This window comes from Trichechus manatus, unplaced genomic scaffold (genome assembly GCF_000243295.1).
Source record: "Trichechus manatus latirostris isolate Lorelei unplaced genomic scaffold, TriManLat1.0 scaffold00006, whole genome shotgun sequence".
Lineage (NCBI taxonomy): Eukaryota > Metazoa > Chordata > Mammalia > Sirenia > Trichechidae > Trichechus > Trichechus manatus.
The window spans coordinates 22406170-22425562 of record NW_004443942.1 but is presented as its reverse complement, the minus strand read 5'-3'; the positions used below and the strand labels follow the sequence as shown (position 1 = coordinate 22425562).

At 38.9% G+C, this 19393-nt stretch overlaps 1 protein-coding gene across 1 annotated transcript in view; it reads left to right on the top strand.

The window, feature by feature from the left end:
• The window catches only part of DCDC1 (doublecortin domain containing 1), a 518812-nt gene that overhangs the window by 407285 nt on the left and 92134 nt on the right, over positions 1-19393 (top strand). The gene's annotated exons all lie outside the window — the stretch shown is intronic.

The window sequence follows — 19393 nt, the reverse complement described above, 5'->3', positions numbered from 1 at the left end:
TCTTCTTTTGTTATGGGTTTATTTAGTTGTTCTACCTCTGTTTGTGTTAGTTTAGGTAGGTAGTGAGTTTCTAGAAATTTGTCCATTTCCTCTAGTTTTTCAAATTTGTTAGAGTACAATTTTTCATAGTATTCTGTTATGATTCTTTTAATTTCAGTTGGGTCTGTTGTGATATCACACATCTCATTTCTTGTACGGGTTATCTGCTTCCTCTCCTGTTTTTCTTTTGTCAGATTGGCCAATGGTTTATCGATTTTGTTGATCTTTTCAAAGAACCAGGTTTTGGCCTTGTTAACTCTTTCAATTGTTTTTCTAGTCTCTATTTCATTTAATTCGGCTCTAATTCTTATTATTTCCTTTCTTCTGGCACCTGAGGGCTTCTTTGGAACCATGCAATTTTAAATTAATTATAGATTAATTCTAAGCAGTGTACTCTTGTGGCTTAGATAAACTTAAAATATGGAAAATAACCAGTTAAATAAATAAATAGGTCTTACTGTAAAACAAAGAGTTAAAGAGTTTTTTTGACTGTAGTGAGATGTGAATCTGATCAGTTTTACATGCCTGTTTACTAGAGACTGCTGATTTGGGTTGGAGTTTGCCAGAGTATTCATTATTTACAGTTTCAAATACAAATTATATATTGTATCTTATTTTATTACTATGTTCATTACATTGTTGGAAACAATGTAATTGTGTACTGATAGCATATGTAAAAGATTATATCTCTTAAACTGGGACACATTTAAAAAAACAAAAAAAACAATTGCCGTGGAGTTGAATCCAACTCATGGCAACCCCAGGTGTGTCAGAGTAGACCTGTGTTCTACAGGGCTTTCAGTGGCTCATCTTTTGGAAGTAGATCATCAAGGCTTCCTTCTGAGGTGCCTTTGGGTGGACTCCATAAGCAGCCGAGTGCATTAACTGTTTGTACCTGAGTGTGTAAAACATTTGTACCACCCAGGGACTCCAAGATACATTTATATTTGTTTTTATTTTACCTCTTGATTTTCAAGAGCGGAGGATAAGACTTTTTTGTCACAGTACATACAGTCTTGCACACGTTCTCACAGCCTGACACAATGTCAAAGTTGCATCAAGGCACTGGACTCCAAACACCTTATATAAAGTGTCTGTGTTTTACCTTTTTTGAATACAGCTTCTAGTGAAACCATGACTTCATTAATCAAGTTGAAATTGATATGATCAATTCTGGACTTGAGTTTTTAAGAGAGAAAGTATCTGTCAACCAAAAAGTTGAAGAACAATACTGTTTTTTAAAAATCTTTTAAATCAGAAAAACCAAATTCCTTGCCGTCAAGTTGATTCCGACTCATAGTGACCCTATAGGACAGAATAGAACTGCCCCATAGGGTTTCCAAGGAGCGCCTGGTGGATTCAAACTGCCAACCTTTTGGTTAGTAGAGGTAGCTCTTAACCACTCTGCCACTAGGGCTTAATCTTTAGGTACAGATAAATTGGGGGTGTATTATAACTTTGGTCAAATTCATAATCATAAGGGTAGATATTCATCAAGTATCATAAAGAGAATTTTATCTTTCATATAAAGGTAGAGTAAACAAAGAGACTATTTTAAATAAGCAAAATTGGCTTTGAACATTATTTGGGTGCCTTGTGGTATGTAGGTGTGTGTATATATGTGTGTGTTTTCAAATAGGTCCTTGCAAAGCCTGAGATGTTTAGTTTTATATGATGTTTCTGCTAAAAATACCAATTTTTCAAGAACACTTCTTTTCATACTGAAAAGAAGAATGGAAAATATTAAATGGAAGTAAGTTCTCCAGGGGAAGGAAGTCAGCCTAACAAGCATTGCATGAATCACTGTCTCCACCTAGTGCTAGCTTTCAGGAATTTTGATTCCAGAGTCTTTACTGATGCTGTAAAGATCTAATTTATGTTATACACATGTACAGTCATTAGAGCTGGGCCTGCTAGTAAAATTTAAGTTAAGGGTCTGTCAGCTTTTCATTTATAAAGTAGAATATTAAGAAGTCTATTACTTTTACATAAAATCTCACACTGTGCTGGAACTCTGCAGTCTAATGACCTTCGCTGTATGTGAATGTTTATTAACAGCATAAGCTAAACTCTTCTAGCTCCTTTTAGAGACACCCTGATTGGCTGAAGTTATGTAGGCACCATAACCAGAAGGATGACTCTTTATCCTTTCTTGAAAACTTTGGAAGTAAACTAAAAAGTGATTTACGTACATATATGGTCTTTTAAATCACCTCATATGCATACCCCACACATCTGTCAGTTCGTCATACTGTGGTGGCTTGTGTGTTGCTGTGATACTGGAAGCTATGCCACAGGTATTTCAAATACCAGCAGGGTCACCCATGGTGGACAGATTTCAGTGGAGCTTCCAGGCTAAGAATAGGAAGAAGGACCTGGCAGTCTATTTCTGAAAAGATTAGCCAGTGAAAACTTTATGAATAGCAGCGGAACATTGTCTGATATAGTGCCAGAAGATGGGCCCCTCAGGTTGGAAGGCACTCAAAATACAACTAGGAAAGAGCTGCCCCCTCAAAGTAGAGTCGACCTTAATGACATGGATGGAGTCAAGCTTTCAAGATCTTCATTTGCTGATGTGGCACATCTCAAACTGAGACGAAATGGCTGCAAACATCCATTAATAATAGGAATGTGGAATGTACAAAGTATGAATTTAGAAAATTGGAAGTCTTAAATGAAATGGAACACATAAACATTGATACCCTAGGCATTAGTAGCTGAAATGGGCTGGTATTAGCCATTTTGAATCAGACAATCATATGGTATGCTAGGAAAGACAAACTGAAGAGGAATGGTGTTGCATTCATTGTCAAAAAGAACATTTCAAGATCTATCCTGAAGTACAATGCCGTCAGTGATATGCCTACAAGGAAGACTAGTTAATACAACTATTATTCAAATTTATGCACCAACCACTAAGGCCAAAGTTGAAGAAATTGAAGATTTTTGTCAACTTCTGCAGTCTGAAATTGATCAAACATGCAATCAAGTTGCACTGATAATTACTGATGATTGGAATGTGAAAGTTGGAGACAAACAAGAAGGAGCAGTAGTTGGAAAATGTGGCCTTGGTGAAAGAAATGACGCTCTAGATTTCATGATAGAATTTTGCAAGACCAACAACTTCTTCATTGCAGATATCTTTTTTCACCAACATAAACAGTGACTATACATGTGAACCTCACCAGATGGAATACACAGGAATCAAACTGACTACATCTATGGAAAGAGAATATGGAAAAGCTCAATATCATCAGTCAGAACAAGGCCAGGGGCTGACTGTGGAACAGACCATCAAAATTTCTCATATGCAAGTTGAGTTGAAGCTGAAGAAAATTAGAACAAGTGTATGAGAACCAAAGTAGGACCTTGAGTATATTCCACCTGAATTTAGGGACCATCTCAAGGATAGATTTGGCACATTGAACACTGATGACCGAAGCCCAGACGAGTTGTGGAATGACATCAAGGACATCATACCTGAAGAAAGTAAGAAGTCATTAAAAAGGCAGAAAAAAAGAAAAGACCAAAATGGACATCAGAAGAGACTCTGAAACTTGCTCTTGAACATGGAGTAGTGTCTTAGTTATCTAGTGCTTCTATAATGGAAATACCACAAGTGGATGTCTTTAACAAAGAGAAATGTATTCTCTCACAGTTTAGGAGGCTAGAAGTCCAAATTCAGGGCACCAGCTCCAGGGGAAGGCTTTCTCTCTGTTGGCTCTGAGGGAAGGTCTTTGTCATCAATCTTCCCCTGGTCTAGGAAGTTCTCAGTGCAGGGACCCCAGGTCCAAAGGACATGCTCTTCTCCTGGCACTGCTTTCTTGGTGATATGAGGTCCCCCTGTCTGTCTGCTAGCTTCTCTATTTTATATCTTAAAAGAGATTGACTTAAGACACAACCTAATCTTGTAGATTGAGTCTTACTTCATTAACATAACTGCCTCTAATCCTCCCCCATTAATATCATAGAGGTAGGATTTACAACACATAGGAAAATCACATCAGATTACAAAATGGTGGACAATCACATAATACTGGGAATTGTGGCCTAGCCAAGTTGGCACATGTTTTGGGGGGACACAATTCGATCCATAACAAGTAGCTAAAGTGAAAGGAAGAAATGATGAAGTAAAAGAGCTGAACAGAAATTTTCAAAGGGTGACTCGAGAAGACAAAGTAAAGTATTATAATGAAATGTGCAAAGATCTAAAGTTAGAAAACCAAAAGGGACAAACACAGTTGGCATTTCTCAAGCTGAAAGAACTGAAGAGAAAATTCAAGCCTAGAGTTACAATATTGAAGGATTCTAAGGGGAAAATATTAAATGATGCAGGAAGCATCAAAAGAAAGTGGAAGGATTACACAGAGTCACTGTACCAAAAGAATTGGTTGATGTTCAGCCGTTTTAGGAGGCAGCATATGATTATGAACCAATGGTACTGAAGGAAGAAGTCCAAGCTGCGCTGAAGGCACTGGCGAAAAACAAGGCTCCAGGAACTGACTGAATACCAATTGAGATGTTTCAATAAACAGATGCAATGCTGGAAGTGCTCACTCATCTATGCCAAGAAATTTGGAAGACAGCTATCTTGCCAACCAACTGGAAGAGATCCATATTTATGCCCATCACAAAGAAAGGTGATCTAACAGAATTTGAAAATTATCAAACAATATCATTAATATCACATGCAAGTAAAATTTTTCTGAAGATCATTCAAAAGCCATTGCAGCAGTACTTTGACAGGGACTGCCAGATTCAAGCCTGATTCAGAAAAGAATGTGGAACAAGGGATATCACTGCTGAGGTCACATGGATCTTGGCCAAAAGCAGGGAATATCAGAAAGATGTTTACCTGTATTTTATTGACTATGCAAAGGCATTCGAGTGTGGATCATAACAAATCATGGATAACATTACGAAGAATGGGAATTTCAGAACGCTTAATTGTGCTCATATGGAACCTGTACATAGACCAAGAGGCAGTCGTTTGAACAGAATAAGGGGATACTGAGTGGTTTAAAATCAGGAAAGGTATGTGTCAGAGTTGTATCCTTTCGCCATTCTTATTCAATCTCTTTGCTGAACAAATAATCCAAGAAGCTGGACTATAAGAAGAACACAGCATCAGGATTGGAGTAGGACTCATTAACAACCTGCAATATGCAGATGACACAACCTTCCTTGCTGAAAGTGAAGAGTAGTAGAGGCACTTACTGATGAGGATCAAAGACCACAGTCTTCAGTATGGACTGTACATCAACATAAAGAAAACAAAAATCCTCATGACTGGACCAATAAGCAACATCATGATAAATGGAGAAAAGATTGAAGTTGTCAAGGATTTCCTTTTACTTGGATCTACAATCAACGCCCATGGAAGCAGCAGTCAAGAAATCAAAAAACGCATTGCATTGGGCAAATCTGCTGCAAGAGACCTCTTTAAAGTGTTAAAAAGCAAAGATAACCACTTTAAGGACTAAGGTGCGCCTGACCCAAGCCATGGTGTTTTCAGTCACGTCATGTGCGTGTGAAAGCTGGACGATGAATAAAGAAGACAGAAGAAGAAATGATGCCTTTGAATTATGGTGTTGGTGAAGAATATTGAATATACCATGGACTTCTGGAAGAATGAAGAAATCTGTCTTGGAAGAAGAATGGCCAGAATGCTCCTTAGAAGCAAAGATGGCAAGAATATGTCTCACAAAACTTTGGACACGTTATCAGGAGGGATGAGTCCCTGGAGAAGGATATCATGCTTGGTGAAGCAGAGGGTCAGCAAAAAAGAGGAGACCCTCAATGAGATGGGTTGACCCAGTGGCTGCAACAGTGGACTCAAACATACCTACTGTTGTGAGGATGGCACAGGATCAAGCAATGTTTTGTTGTGTTATACATAGGGTTGCTATGAGTCAGAGCCAACATGATTGCAACTAACAACAACATGTATAAAACATTGTAACTACATTACTGTATATGCATATAGTTGAAGTTCTTTTTTTGAATCTTAAATCCACTTGAAGCTTGAATCCTATCTCCAACATCTAACCTCTTTGCCAAGAGGTCATTTAGGCTTAGCATAGACACTTTTATGGGAAGATAATCCTACCTTAGAGTATGGCTGGTTTAAGATTTAATTTGTCCCTTAATGCCCCCTTTGTTTTTTTTGCATTTTAGCCCTGGTTTCCTAGAAAATAATAGCCTGGGGCAAAGCTTATACACTTTCTTTTCTTTAGAAGTGCAATCCCAGGTCAATGAAAGTGAAGGAAAAAGGAAAGTGGGCTAGGGAAGGAGGGAATAAAATCCTATGTGGAGTGTTATGGAGCTGGCCTTCTATCCAGGTTGTGTGGGACCACCACATCTTGTTGAGGAAGGGAAAGGAATTTATCTACTGAATCCTTGTCTCCAGACTGTCATTAGTCAAAGTTTGCCCTGGGAGGCATTGACTCCCTGGCACTTCTGGATTATGTTACTGCCCCTCCGAGACTCTTCAGCCGGTTAACTGGGGAAGCCAGAGCCCTGTCGCAGTTGTGCATGTTTCACATGAATCTTGAAATAGTCGAAGGACTGGTCAAACCTGGGAAATGCACATGCTCTGGCTCCTGATTCAGTGTATATGAATGAGGCTGTGCCAAAACCTGGCCCTCTTTCTGGGGATGGATGACAGAGTTGGTGCTGTTAGAAGATGAAATGACAACAGTGGTGGCCAAGATCTCTGTGTAGAATATGACCAAGGGAGGCAAACGGGCTGAGTATATTTGGAGAGGCATGTAAACTGGACCCAGTAAAATCCACCTGAGATCCACTTACACCTCTAAGGATATGCAAATAAAGAACAAGATGCCCTCAGTTCTTCCTTAAGGGGGAAGGTAACTGTTTAGGACTTAAGTGTGGTAACCTGTCCCATTCTTCTAAATGACTTAAAAAGGATTGCAAATCAAACCTCAAACTTGAATATGTCATAAGTCGGGGACTACCTGTACTTCTTTTGCCCTTTGCTTTTTTCACTTAACAATATATCCTAGAAATCACTCCATATCAGTTTATTGAGATCATCCTCATTATTTTTAACAGTTGCTTGATACTCCATTGCGTGGATGTACCGTACCATAAGCAAACTGCTTCTGATTTTCGCTGCTGATAGATATTGGGAAGAAAGCATACATCAAATCACATACCAAATTCCAGAGGCTGTATTGATAAGTCAAGATTCTACATCTGGCACAGCCACTGTGATTGGGGCTACCACTTGATTAAGTTTATGGTGGTCCATTTTTTTCTCCCATGGTCCATCTGTTGTTTGCAGAGGCCAGACACATGAATTTAATGGGAAATTATTGGGACAATCATCCTCGAATCCTTAAATTATTTGATAGTGGAGTGAATGTTTGTCCATGATGTGGTATTGCTTCTTGAGTATTGGCTGGGGGTATAATTTCAGGGGCTTCTTGTCCCTTCTTACCATGATGGACCTTATTTCACAGATCAGGGAACCAATGTTAGGGTTCTGTCTGCTACTAAAATATCCATCCTGATTATATTTTGGGGGACCACAGGGTGTGTTTGTGGACCCATTAGATCCATTATTAGAAGGACATTGACTAGAAGTCTGTGTATTCCCTGATCTCTATAAGCTCTCACCCTACCTGGAGATCATGATGGCATATCAGCTCCCTTGGTGTCACTGTCAGCTCAGGGCCCATATCTAATAGTTTTAAAACATTCTAAATATTCACTTTTCCCCAGTGCACAGTTTAGTTCCCTAAGCAAATGGCCACAGGTCATCTTGGGAAAGGATTGGGGTAATGTTTACTTGCAATGGTATTAAAGGATCATTCCTCGAGAGAACTCAGCCTTCCTTTTTATCAATGGAGTCTGTGTCTGCAAACTGCCTTAGAGCTGGAAATTGGATGAAAGACCACTGTTTCCCATTGCAGGGGCTAATAGTAGCTTTCTCTCTCTTTCTCTTGCTCCCCTCTTTGTCTCTCTCTCTTCCTAGTTGACTGTCCATCACTTTAACTTCCAGAACAGTGTGATCTGTTAGCCATCTTCATATAGCCCAGTGAGTCAAACCATCCTGATTTCCACTCTGGCCTTGTGGCCCATTACAGTAATGACCCTTACCTTGCCTGTAATGATTAAGTGTTGCCACCTGGCTTTTGCCATTCTGAAATGCCATCATTCCCATTGATATGAGGGAATTCAGTTCTATGGCAGCATCTCCTGCTATTAATTCTGACTTGGAGAGGACTGCCACTACGGAGGAGCTGCTCAAAGGTGCCAGTGGCCACTTACCCAGTGAACTCCTCGTTACCTTAATGAAGAAAATATCCTCTTGGATCTCCCAAGGCACATACTCAGGTAGTGGGTTCTTGGGTCTTATACAGTTAAGCCATTACAGCTGGTAGCTTAATCTTGTGAGACATCTTCCAGGAAAGCAATGCAGAATGATCACAGTCCATCTCGAGGAGGAAGGGAGAAAGATTTATCTGTTGATCTATCCCTTATCTCTCATTGGTCAAAATTCTCCCCAAATCCAAACCCATTGCCTTCAAGTTGATTGTGATTCATAGCGACCCTATAGGGAACAGTAAAACTGCTCCATAGAGTTTCCAAGGCTATAATCTTTATGGAAGCAGACTGCCACATGTTTCTCCCGCACAGCAACTGGCGGGTTAAAACTGTGGACCTTTTGGTTGGCAGCTGAGTGTTTAACCAGTGCACCATCAGGGCTCCAAAAACCTCCCTAGAGGACATAAATTCCCGTTACCTGACCCCTCCAGATTCTTCCAGGCAGTTCATTGATAAGGAAGCCAGATTTCCAAGCCTTAGGGCTTCATCTGAAGTGCTTCATGCTTCATCTGAAGTGGTGGGAGGAGTCAGAGTCAGTGATTCTAGTCAGGTAGGACTTGGGTACTGGAGTGCTATGACTCCTGCCACGGTGGAAAAGATGGAGTCATGCTGAAGGCTGGCCCTCACCCTGGAGATTACAGTGACATTTGGCTGTGCTAGTACCAGAAGTCACAGAGGTGTTGGCCAGTGCCTTTCAAGGTTTCAGGGGACCAATAGGTACAGGCAAGAAAATCTGAACAGTTATATAAAAGAGGTCCAAAACAGCAAGTAAAGCACCTGCTAATTTTCAGTATTATCAGGGACAGAAAATTACATTAAAGGTGGTGTAGTCTCCTTTAGAAGGATGCGTATAGGTTAATTTAACCAGTGGGAAAGGCTATGACAAGATATTCTGGGTTTTGTTTTTAAAAGAAAACCTGCCCCACCCCTGGGTGATAACCAGGAAGGAAAAGGTGATGGAATCCCTGGATTGGTGAGGCAGCATGTACTGGAATCCTTCTTGACCTGGTTCTACAGGGGCCAGTAAGCCTCCCGCAAATGGCTGTAGATGTGAATCTAAAGAACTGATGGCAAAGAGCTGTCATCTTGGTAACCCAAAGTGGAGTTCAGCAAAGCTTAACATTGAGGAAATTCATTTGTTTGGTTTTTTTCTTTCAATTGGTTTATTTTTAAATAAAAGTAGTATGTATTGCAATGTAAACACTGAGGCACAGTTATACTAGATAACATGATTAAGTAGGCAGATACTTGCTCCTATGCACAGAATCACCTGAATGTGTGAACTACAAATGGATGAAGTGTACAGCTGTGTTGGTGACTCAAATACCATGGGTGGTATTGCCATTAGTGATGTAATTTTTCCAAAAGAGTGAACAGCTCCTGAAAAAAAAATCAAATAAATCTTCCCTCATTGAGACTTTGTAGGTAGTAGCATTCCTAGAAAATTCATTGCATATTAAAACTGTGCAAAAATACTGTGTGTTTATTATAATATATAGTTTGGTTTTAATTATTTTTTCCTTTAAACAGCTTTATTGAGGTAAAGTGTATAGTTTAATGGCTTTTAGCATATTCACAGATACATGCAACCATCACCACAGTCAATTTTAGAACGTTTTCCTCACCATAAACAGAAACCCTATTCCCTTTAGCTATCACTCCCCTACCCTCCTGCCTGAGCCCTCGGCAACCACTATTCTACTTTCTGTCTCTATAGATTCTCCAGTTCTGGAAATTTCATATAAATGGACTCATACAATATGCGGCCTTTTGTGACTGGCTTCTTTTACTCAGCATCGTGTTTTCAAAGTTCATCCATGCTGTAGCATATGCCAGAACTGCATTTCTTTTTGTAGCTGAATAAGTATTCCATTGTATGGATATGCCATATTTTGTTTATCCATTCATCAGTTGATGAATGTTTAAGTAGTTTCCACCTTTTAACTATTATGAATAATGCTACTATGAACATTTGTGTACAAGTTTTTGTGCAGACATATGTGTTCATTTCTCTCCGGTGCATATACCTAGGAGTGGAATTGCTAAGGCATGTAGTAACTCTGTTTAGCATTTTGAGGAACTGTCAAAGTATTTTCCTCAGTGGCTGCACCAATTTACAATCCCAGCAGCAATGTATAAGCATTCCCATTTCTCTACAACCTCACCAACACTTGTTATTGTCTCTCTTTTTGGGTGCAAACTATCCACCTTTCAGTTAGCAGCCTGAGCGCTTTACCACTGCACCGCTAGGGCTCCACAATAGTCATTAGGGAAATACAAGTAAAACCACAATGAAATAACACTTCACATCCATTAAGATCGCTTACATAGTTTCATTTTAGGTTCAGATAACTAAAAACAAGTTTTTCACTTACGTGAATGATTGAAGGGACATTTGAAAGTCTTGGAATGCAGGACAAATTTTTATTTTGTAGGACCTTTCCATATTTTGAAAGACATTCAGTATTCTTGGCTGCATGCTAGCTAAAATGAAAGTGTTCGCTAATCACTGTGATAACCAAACCTTGCCCCCTGTGATGGTTAGGATCGTGTGTCAACTTGGCTGAGCAATGATTCTCAGTGTTTTGGCAGTCGTATAATGTTGTGATCACTTCCCTGTTGAGATCTGATACCTGATCACCCCCATGATGGGATCTGCTGTGAGTAGCCAGTCAGTTGAACGGGAGTTTCCTTGGGTGTGTGGCCTGTATCAAGTGTGGGTGGATGTTCAGGCAGGGCTCGGGGGCTTTTGCTCATTCTGGATCCTGCAGCTGGCTCCCTGTTCATCTGGCCTTCAGTTCTTGGGACTTGAGCTAGCAGCTTAACTGCAGTCTTCCCTGCTGATCTTGGAATTCATTAGTCTTCACAGCCTGTGAGTGATAGCCCTGGTCTCTGGCCTGCTGATCTTGGGTTTGCCAGCCCCTGCAGCTACATGAATCAGGAGAAGCCTCTTTCCTGACCCGTGGACTTGGGATGTTACAGCCTCTACAACTGCATGATTTCCTTGATATAAATCTCTCTCTGTATATATTTATATGCTTTACTGGTTTTGCTTCTCTAGAAAACTCAGCCTAAGACACCCCCCATCAGATTCTCAAAACACTCCCTGATGCATCTGTACAGCCTTTCACCATCATTGTGCTCTGTTGATTTAGAATAATTCCATTCATGTTTGTTTGTATATTTTTCTCCAGCCACATTCAACTATTGAGGGATAGGCTTTGAGTAGTTAGAGAATTGTATTTATACAGGGCTGTTTATATTTTTTCCAAGGGAGTATAAAGAAAAAAGAGAGAGGCAGTAGGTTGAGGTTGAGTGTAAGGGAGTGATTATAACACTGGACCATGAATCTTAGCTGAATACAGAGGGAAGAGCCAACCTGGGAGAGAGGAGTGTGAAACGGTGGTAGAGGCAATTTCTTGAAGGGTCTGGAAGAGTTGGGAAATTATTGGAGTAGGGTTACTTAAAGACGTGAACTAGAGAAAATATAGGAAATGGTCAGAGGGTGTAGTTCTTGAAATTGAGATTTTGGAGGTGGTGCGGTTATTTGTAAAGAAGGGAGGGTATAGGAGAACTGATATGACTACAACAAGGAAGGGTAGTAGGTGTTATAGTTTATTGATATGTACTTCAAAGAAATTAGAGACTTTTGGAGGTGGACAAAGGAACACTAATCTGGAAATGGCTATGAGGTGCAAAACAGAATGCTACTTACTGAGGATGATCAAAGACTACAGCTTTCAGTATGGATTACACCTCAACATAAAGAAAACAAAAATCTTCACAACTGGATCAATAAGCAACATCATGATAAATAGAGAAAAGATTGGAGTTGTCAAAGATTTCATTTTACTTGGATCCACAATCAACACCATGGAAGCAGCAGTCAAGAAATCAAACAATGCATTGCATCAGGCAAATCTCTTTAAGGTGCTAAAAAGCAAATATGTCACTTTAAGAACTAAGGTGTGCCTGTTCCAAACCATGGTGTTTCCAATCACCTCATATGCATGCGAAAGCCGGGCAATGAGTAAGGAAGACTGAAGAAGAATTGATGCCTTTGAATAATGGTGTTGTCAAAGAATATTGAATATACCATGGGCTGCCAGAAGAATGAACAAATCTGTCTTAGAAGAAGTACAGTCAGAATGCTCCTTAGAAGCAAGGATGGTTAGACTTTGTCTCACATACTTTGAACGTGTTATGAGGAGGGACCAGACATCATGCTTGGTAAAGTAGAGGGTGGGGGAAAAAGAGGAAGACCCTCAATGAGATGGTTTGACGCAGTGGCTGCAACAATGGGCTCAAGCATAACAATGATTGTGAGGATGGTGCAGGGCTGGGCAGTGTTTTATTCTGTTGTATATAGGGTTGCTGTGATTTGTAACCAACTCGACAGCACCTAACAACAACAACACCATACCTCCAGGCCGAGGAGAACACGAGACATGGATGAAAAAACAAACACAGCATGAGAGGTCTCCAGAAGAAGCAGGCCCTTAGGGTATAGTCAGGTATATTTGTGTCCTAGGGCTGTCATAACAAATTACGACAAACTTGGTATCTTAAAGCAACAGAAATTTATTCACTCACAGTTCTCTAATGATACCAAAATCAAGATGTTGGTAGAGTTGATTCCTTATAAAGGCTCTGAGGGAGAAACCATCCCATACTTCCCTTGTAGCTTCTGGAGGTTGTTGACATTCTGGATATTATTGACATTTTATTATTATTTTATATTATTGACATTTCTTGGGCTACAGGTGCATCCCTCTAATCTCTGCCTCCATCTTGACATCACCTCTGTGCCTCTGTGTTTTCTCTCCTTTTCTTATTAGAACACCAGTTATTGGATGCAGGACTCACCCTAGTCCAGTATGATTTCATCTCTATCCTTAACTAAAACCCTATTTCCAAGTAAGGTCACATTCTGAGGTTTTGGGTAGACATGAATTTGGGAGGGTACTATTCAACCTGTTATAGTCTTTCCTCTGGCTCTCCCAAATTAATGTCCTTTCTACTTGCAAAATGTATTCACCACATTCCAACATCCCCAAAACTCTTAACCCATTGCAGCACCAACTCTGAGTCCAAAGATCTTATCTAAATTCTGTCAACAGAAAATTTCTAAATCTCATCATCTATATCATCTAAATCAGATATGGATGAGACTCTGGGTATGGTCCATGCTGGGACAAAATTCCTCTCCATCTGTGGATCTGTGAAACTAGAAAACAGGTTATCTACTTCAAAATATAATGATGGGACAGGCATAAGATAAACCTTCCCATTCTGAAAGGGATAAAATGGAAGGAATAAAGGGGTCACTGGTTCCAAGCAAGTTTGAAACCCAGCAGGGCAAATTTCATTATGTTTCAAGGCTTGAGAATAATCATCTGTGGCTCAAGGCTCTGCCCTCTGGGCTTGCCGCTCTGACCCTGTGCCCTTGGTGGTGGTTCCATTGTCCCCTGCATGCTTAGCAGCAGTTCTGTCCACTCTTGCCTCCAGGCCCACAGAGGCTTCTTTCCAGAGCATGCTTTCACTACAGTGAATTTCCTAATTTTAGCAATTTGGATAGGTCAGAACCTTCCCAAATCTTCAGGTGCTGGTTCGATTTTGCTTAACAGTTCCTTTCTTAATTGATCTCTTTCCTCTCACGTTTTCTTGTAAGCAACAAGAAGAAATCAGGCTGCGCCTTCAATACTTTGCTTGGAAATCACCTCAGCAAAATATCCAGGTTCATCATTTACAAGTTCTGCTTTCCACACAATTGTAGAAACAATTCAGCCAAGTTTTCTGCCACTTTATAACAAGGATGGCCTTTCTTCCATTTTCCAATAATATGCTCTCCATTTCTGTCTGGGACCTCACTAGAAGCACCTTTAATGTTCATATTTCTAGCAACATTGTGTTCATGATTATATATGTATTCACTAAGATGAAAGAAGCTTAGCAGTTCTCACTTCCTTCTGAGTCCTTACCAGAATTGCCTTTAAAGTCCATATTTCTACTAACAGTTTCTTCAAGACAATCTAGGTATAGTCTATCATGCACCTTAAAAATTTTCCATCCTTAACCCATTATCCAATTCCAAAGCTACTTCCACATTTTTAGATATTTGTTACAGCAGTGTTCTACTTCCCAGTACCAAGATCTGTATTAGTTTCCTAGGGCTTCTGTAACAAATTACTACAAACTTGGTGGCTTAAAACAAAAGAAATTTATTCTCTCCCAGTTCTGGAGGCTAGAAGTCTGAAAGTTGCCATGCTCCCTCCAAAAGTTCTAGGAGAGAATCCTTCTTAAAGATGCCTCTTCCAATTTCTGCTGGCTCCTGGTATTCCTTGGCTTGTGGTGGCATAACTCCAATCTCTGCCTCTGTCTTCTCATGGTTTTATTCTCTGTGCCTCTTTGTGTCCTCTCCTCTTCTTGTAGGACACCATTATTGGATTTAGGGCCCACCCTAAATTCAGAATGATTTAATCTCAATATCCTTAACTAATTACATCTCAAAATGCTATTTCCAAATAAGGTCACATTCTGAGGTTCCAGGTGCACATGAATTTTGGAAGGAAATTATTCAACCTACTACACCAGCTATTCAGAAATATAAAACAAAATTGATGTGACCTCAAGTACGCATGCTCCTACCACTTTTACCTGCAGTAGCAGGAGTTTACCATGTTCTGAAGCTGCTCACTCATTTTCTTACAGCTACAATATGTTGTCTGAATGCATGAACTTTCCATTTCTCTATTGACTTCATTTCAGGTTATTGGGTATTTATTTTATTGTTTGCAGCTAACACTCTGGGAAGCACTGTGGGAAAGCAAAATATATAAAAATCATTGTTTTGCTTCATGATTTTATTGCAAAAAGAAGAGAAGTGTAAAAAGGGGCTTTATTCCACCATTGCCCTAACTTGCTACCAGCTTTCAACTTGGTTTTGCCTGGTTCCAGGTTGGTAAGGAACAGATCCTTCCTGCCACTACTACCCTTAGTGTCCAGGATCCAGTAGTTTCCAGCAAGCATGAGAAACATTGGCCCCGAACGTCAAGTTTACTGTGGATAAACCTGATGGGGATGGGTGCTCTCAGAAAACTTTCAAGCTGAGATGACCATTATGGGTGCTAGACAAATAGGGATAATATATTGCCCCTATATTCTCATTCATTCATCAGGGATGCATAATACTAATAAAAGTGCATCATTGCATTTCTAGGACCAGATTTACTTATAGTAATTGTTTTCTTTCCATGTTAAATTTTATTGGTTAATATTAATTTAGAAATTTTACATCTTTAATTATAAGTAGGATTGCTGTATAACTTCTTAAATTATCAGTGACTGACTTTATTATGAATCTCATTTCCCCTTCATGGGATAAATTAACTAAGTTTCTATATGTTTATAGTTTAGAATATTTTAGGAAAATTATCTGTTCTGTTGCCTGTGAAGCTATATAAGCAAAAGCATGTTTTCTATTTTCTATTTCAAATTTATGAATTTTACTTTTCAGGAATTCATCCATTTTGTCAGAATTTTTGCATTTATCAACATAAACTTATGCATGATACACTCTTTTAGTCTTCTCTAAGTTAAATATTTAGCTCCATTTTCTTATTTGCTGTGCATTGTGTCTAGATTTATTTGGAAGATATCTACTATTTTATTTTAAATTCAAATAACATTTCTTTAAACCATTTTACTGAGGTTCTATTTCTATTTCCTAAATTGTTTATTTGCATTTGAATCTTATTTTCTTTAATATTTCCTTTCAATTATTTTCCAAAAGACAATTTTAGATATTTTTTAGTTGAATGCTTCATTGATTTTCCTTGTCTATTTTGCTCTTAAAAAAATAAGCGTTTAATGTTATGAATTTACCTCTGGATGTATTCTGTAAGTTTTAATGTATATTGTTTTTGTTGCTTTCTAAATTGTTTTTGATTGCATTATTTCCGTTCTATCTGGTATAATAGTGTATTTTTAAAATTATCATGTGGATGGAATTGTAAAATTTAAACTTTCATTTATATTTAATTTTATTCTATCATTTGTCATAAAATGTGTCTTATTCAATTTTCTTTTTAAAAAGAATGAAATTGAAGTCTACTCTGTATGTGGCAAATCTTATAAACGCCCCATTAATTATTGAGAAAGATGTATTCTTTGTTAGCAGGCCACAACATTTATAAATTAATGATCATACTTACATTTATTAGTCATATTGTTGTTGTTTGGTGCTGTTGAGTTGGTTCCCACTCATGGTGATCCTGTGTAAAACTAATGAAACCCTGCTTGGTCCTGCGCCCTCCTCACAATTGTTGCTATTCTTGAGCCCGTTGTTGCAGCCTCTATGTCAATCCATCTTGTTGAGGGTCTTCCTCTTTTTCACTGACCCTCTACTTTACAAGCATGATGTCCTTCTCCAGGGACTGGTCCCTCCTGATAACATGTACAAAGTATGTGAGATGATGTCTTGCCATCCTCATTTCTGAGGAGCATTCCGGCTGTACTTCCTCCAAGACAGATTTGTTCATTCTTCTGGCAGTCCATGGTATATTCAGTATTCTTCGCCAACACCATAATTCAAAGATATCAGTTTTTCTTCAGTCTTCCTTATTCATTGTCCAGCTTTCACATGCATATGAGGCAATCGAAAGTACCTTGGCTTGCGTCAGGCTCACGTTAGTCCTCAAGGTGACATCTTTGCTTTTTAACACTTTAAAGAGGTCTTTTAAAGCAGATTTGCCCAGTGCAATATGTCATTTGATTTCCTGACTGCTGCTTCCATGGACATGGATTGTGACTCCAAATAAAATGAAATCCTTGACAACTTCAATCTTCTCTCCCTTTGTCATGATGTTGCCTATTGGTCCAGTTGTGAGGATTTTTGTTTTCTTTATGTTGAGGTGTAATCCGTACCGAAGGCTGTAGTCTTTGATCTTCATCAGTAAGTGCTTCACATCCTCCTCGCTTTTAGCAAGCAAGTTTATGTCATCTGCATATTGCAGATTGTTAGTGAGTCTCCAATCCTGATGCCATGTTCTTCACATAGTTCAGCTTCTTGGATTATTTGCTTAGCATACGGATTGAAAGGATAAAACCCTGATGCACACCTTTCCTGATTTTAAACCACTGGGGTATTCCCTTGTTCTGTTCAAATGACTGCCTCTTGGTCTATGTACAGCTTCCTCATGAGCACAGTTATGTGTTCTAGAATTCCCATTCTTCACAATGTTTATCCATAATTTGTTATGATTCACACAGTCAAATACCTTTGCAAAGTCAATAAAACACATGTAAACATCTTTCTGGTATTTTCTCCTTTGAGCCAAGATCCATCTGACGTTAGCAGTGATATCCTTTGTTCCATGTCCTCTTCTGAATCCACCTTGAATTTCTGGCAGTTCCCTGTCGATGTACTGCTGCATTCATTTTTTAATTATCTTCAGCAAAATTTTACTTGCGTGTGATATTAATGATATTGTTCAATAATTTCCACATTCTGTTGGATCACCTTTCTTTGGAAGTGTACAAATATGGATATCTTCCAGTTGATTGGCCAGGTAGCTGACTTCCAAATTTCTTGGCATAGATGAGTGAGTGCTTCCAGCATTGCATCCATTTGTTGAAACATCTCAGTTGGTATTCCATCAATTCCTGGAGCCTTGTCTTTTGCCAGTGTCTTCAGTGCAGCTTGGACTTCTTCCTTCAATACAATCGATTCTTGATCATATGCTACCTCCTGAAATGGTTGAATGTCGACCAAATCTTTTTGGTACAGTGACTCTGTGTATTCCTTCCATCTTCTTTTGATACTTCCTGCATCATTCAATATTTTGCCCATAGAATCCTTCAATATTGCAAATTGAGGCTTGAAATTTTTCTTCAGTTCTTTCAGCTTGAGAAATGCTGAGTGTGTTCTTCCCTTTTAGTTTTATAAATACAAGTTTTTGCACATTTCATTATAGTACTTTACTTTGTCTTCTTGACTCACCCTTTGAAATCTTCTGTTGAGCTCTTACACTTCTTCATTTCTTCCTTTTGCTGTAGCTACTCTACATTCAAGAGCAAGTTTCAGAGTCTCTTCTGGCATCTAGTTTGGTCTTTTCTTTCTTTCCTGTCTTTTTAATGATCTTTTGCTTTCTTCCTGTATGATGTCATTGATGTCATTCCACAACTAATCTGGGCTTTGGTCATTAGTGTTCAGTGTGTCAAATGTATTCTTGAGACGGTCTCTAAATTCAGGTGGGATGTACTCAAGGTTGTATTTTAGCTCTCATGGATTTGCTTTAATTTTCTTCAGCTTCAACTCAACTTGCATATGCGCAATTGATGGTCTGTTCCACAGTTGGCCTCTGGCTTTGTTCTGACTGATAGTATTGAGCTTCTCCATCGTCTCTTTCCAAAGATGTAGTCGATTTGATTCCTGTGTATTCCATCTGGCGAGGTCCAAGTGTATAGTTGCTGTTTATGTTGTTGAAAAAAGGTATTTGCAATGAATAAGTCTTTGGTCTTGCAAAATTCTATCAAGGGATTTCTGGCATTTTTTCTTTCACCAAGGCCTTATTTTCCAACTACTGATACTTTGTTTCCAACTTTCACATTCCAATCACTAGTAATTATCAGTGCATCTTGTTTGCATGTCTGATCAATTTCAGACTGCAGAAGTTGGTAAAAATCTTCAATTTTGGCCTTAGTGGTTGGTGGGTAAATTTGAAGAACAGTCATATTAACTGGTCTTCCTTATGGGCATATAGATATTATGCTACGACTGAAAGTGTTGTACTTCAGGATAGATCTTGAAATATTCTTTTTGATGATGAATATGACGCCATTCCTCTTCAATCTGTCATTCCCAGAATAGTAGATAATATGATTGTTCGATTCAGAATGGCCAATACCAGTCCATTTCAGTTCACTAATGCCTAGAATATCGATATTTATGTGTTCCATTTCATTTTTGATGACTTCCAATTTTCCTAGATTCATACTTCAT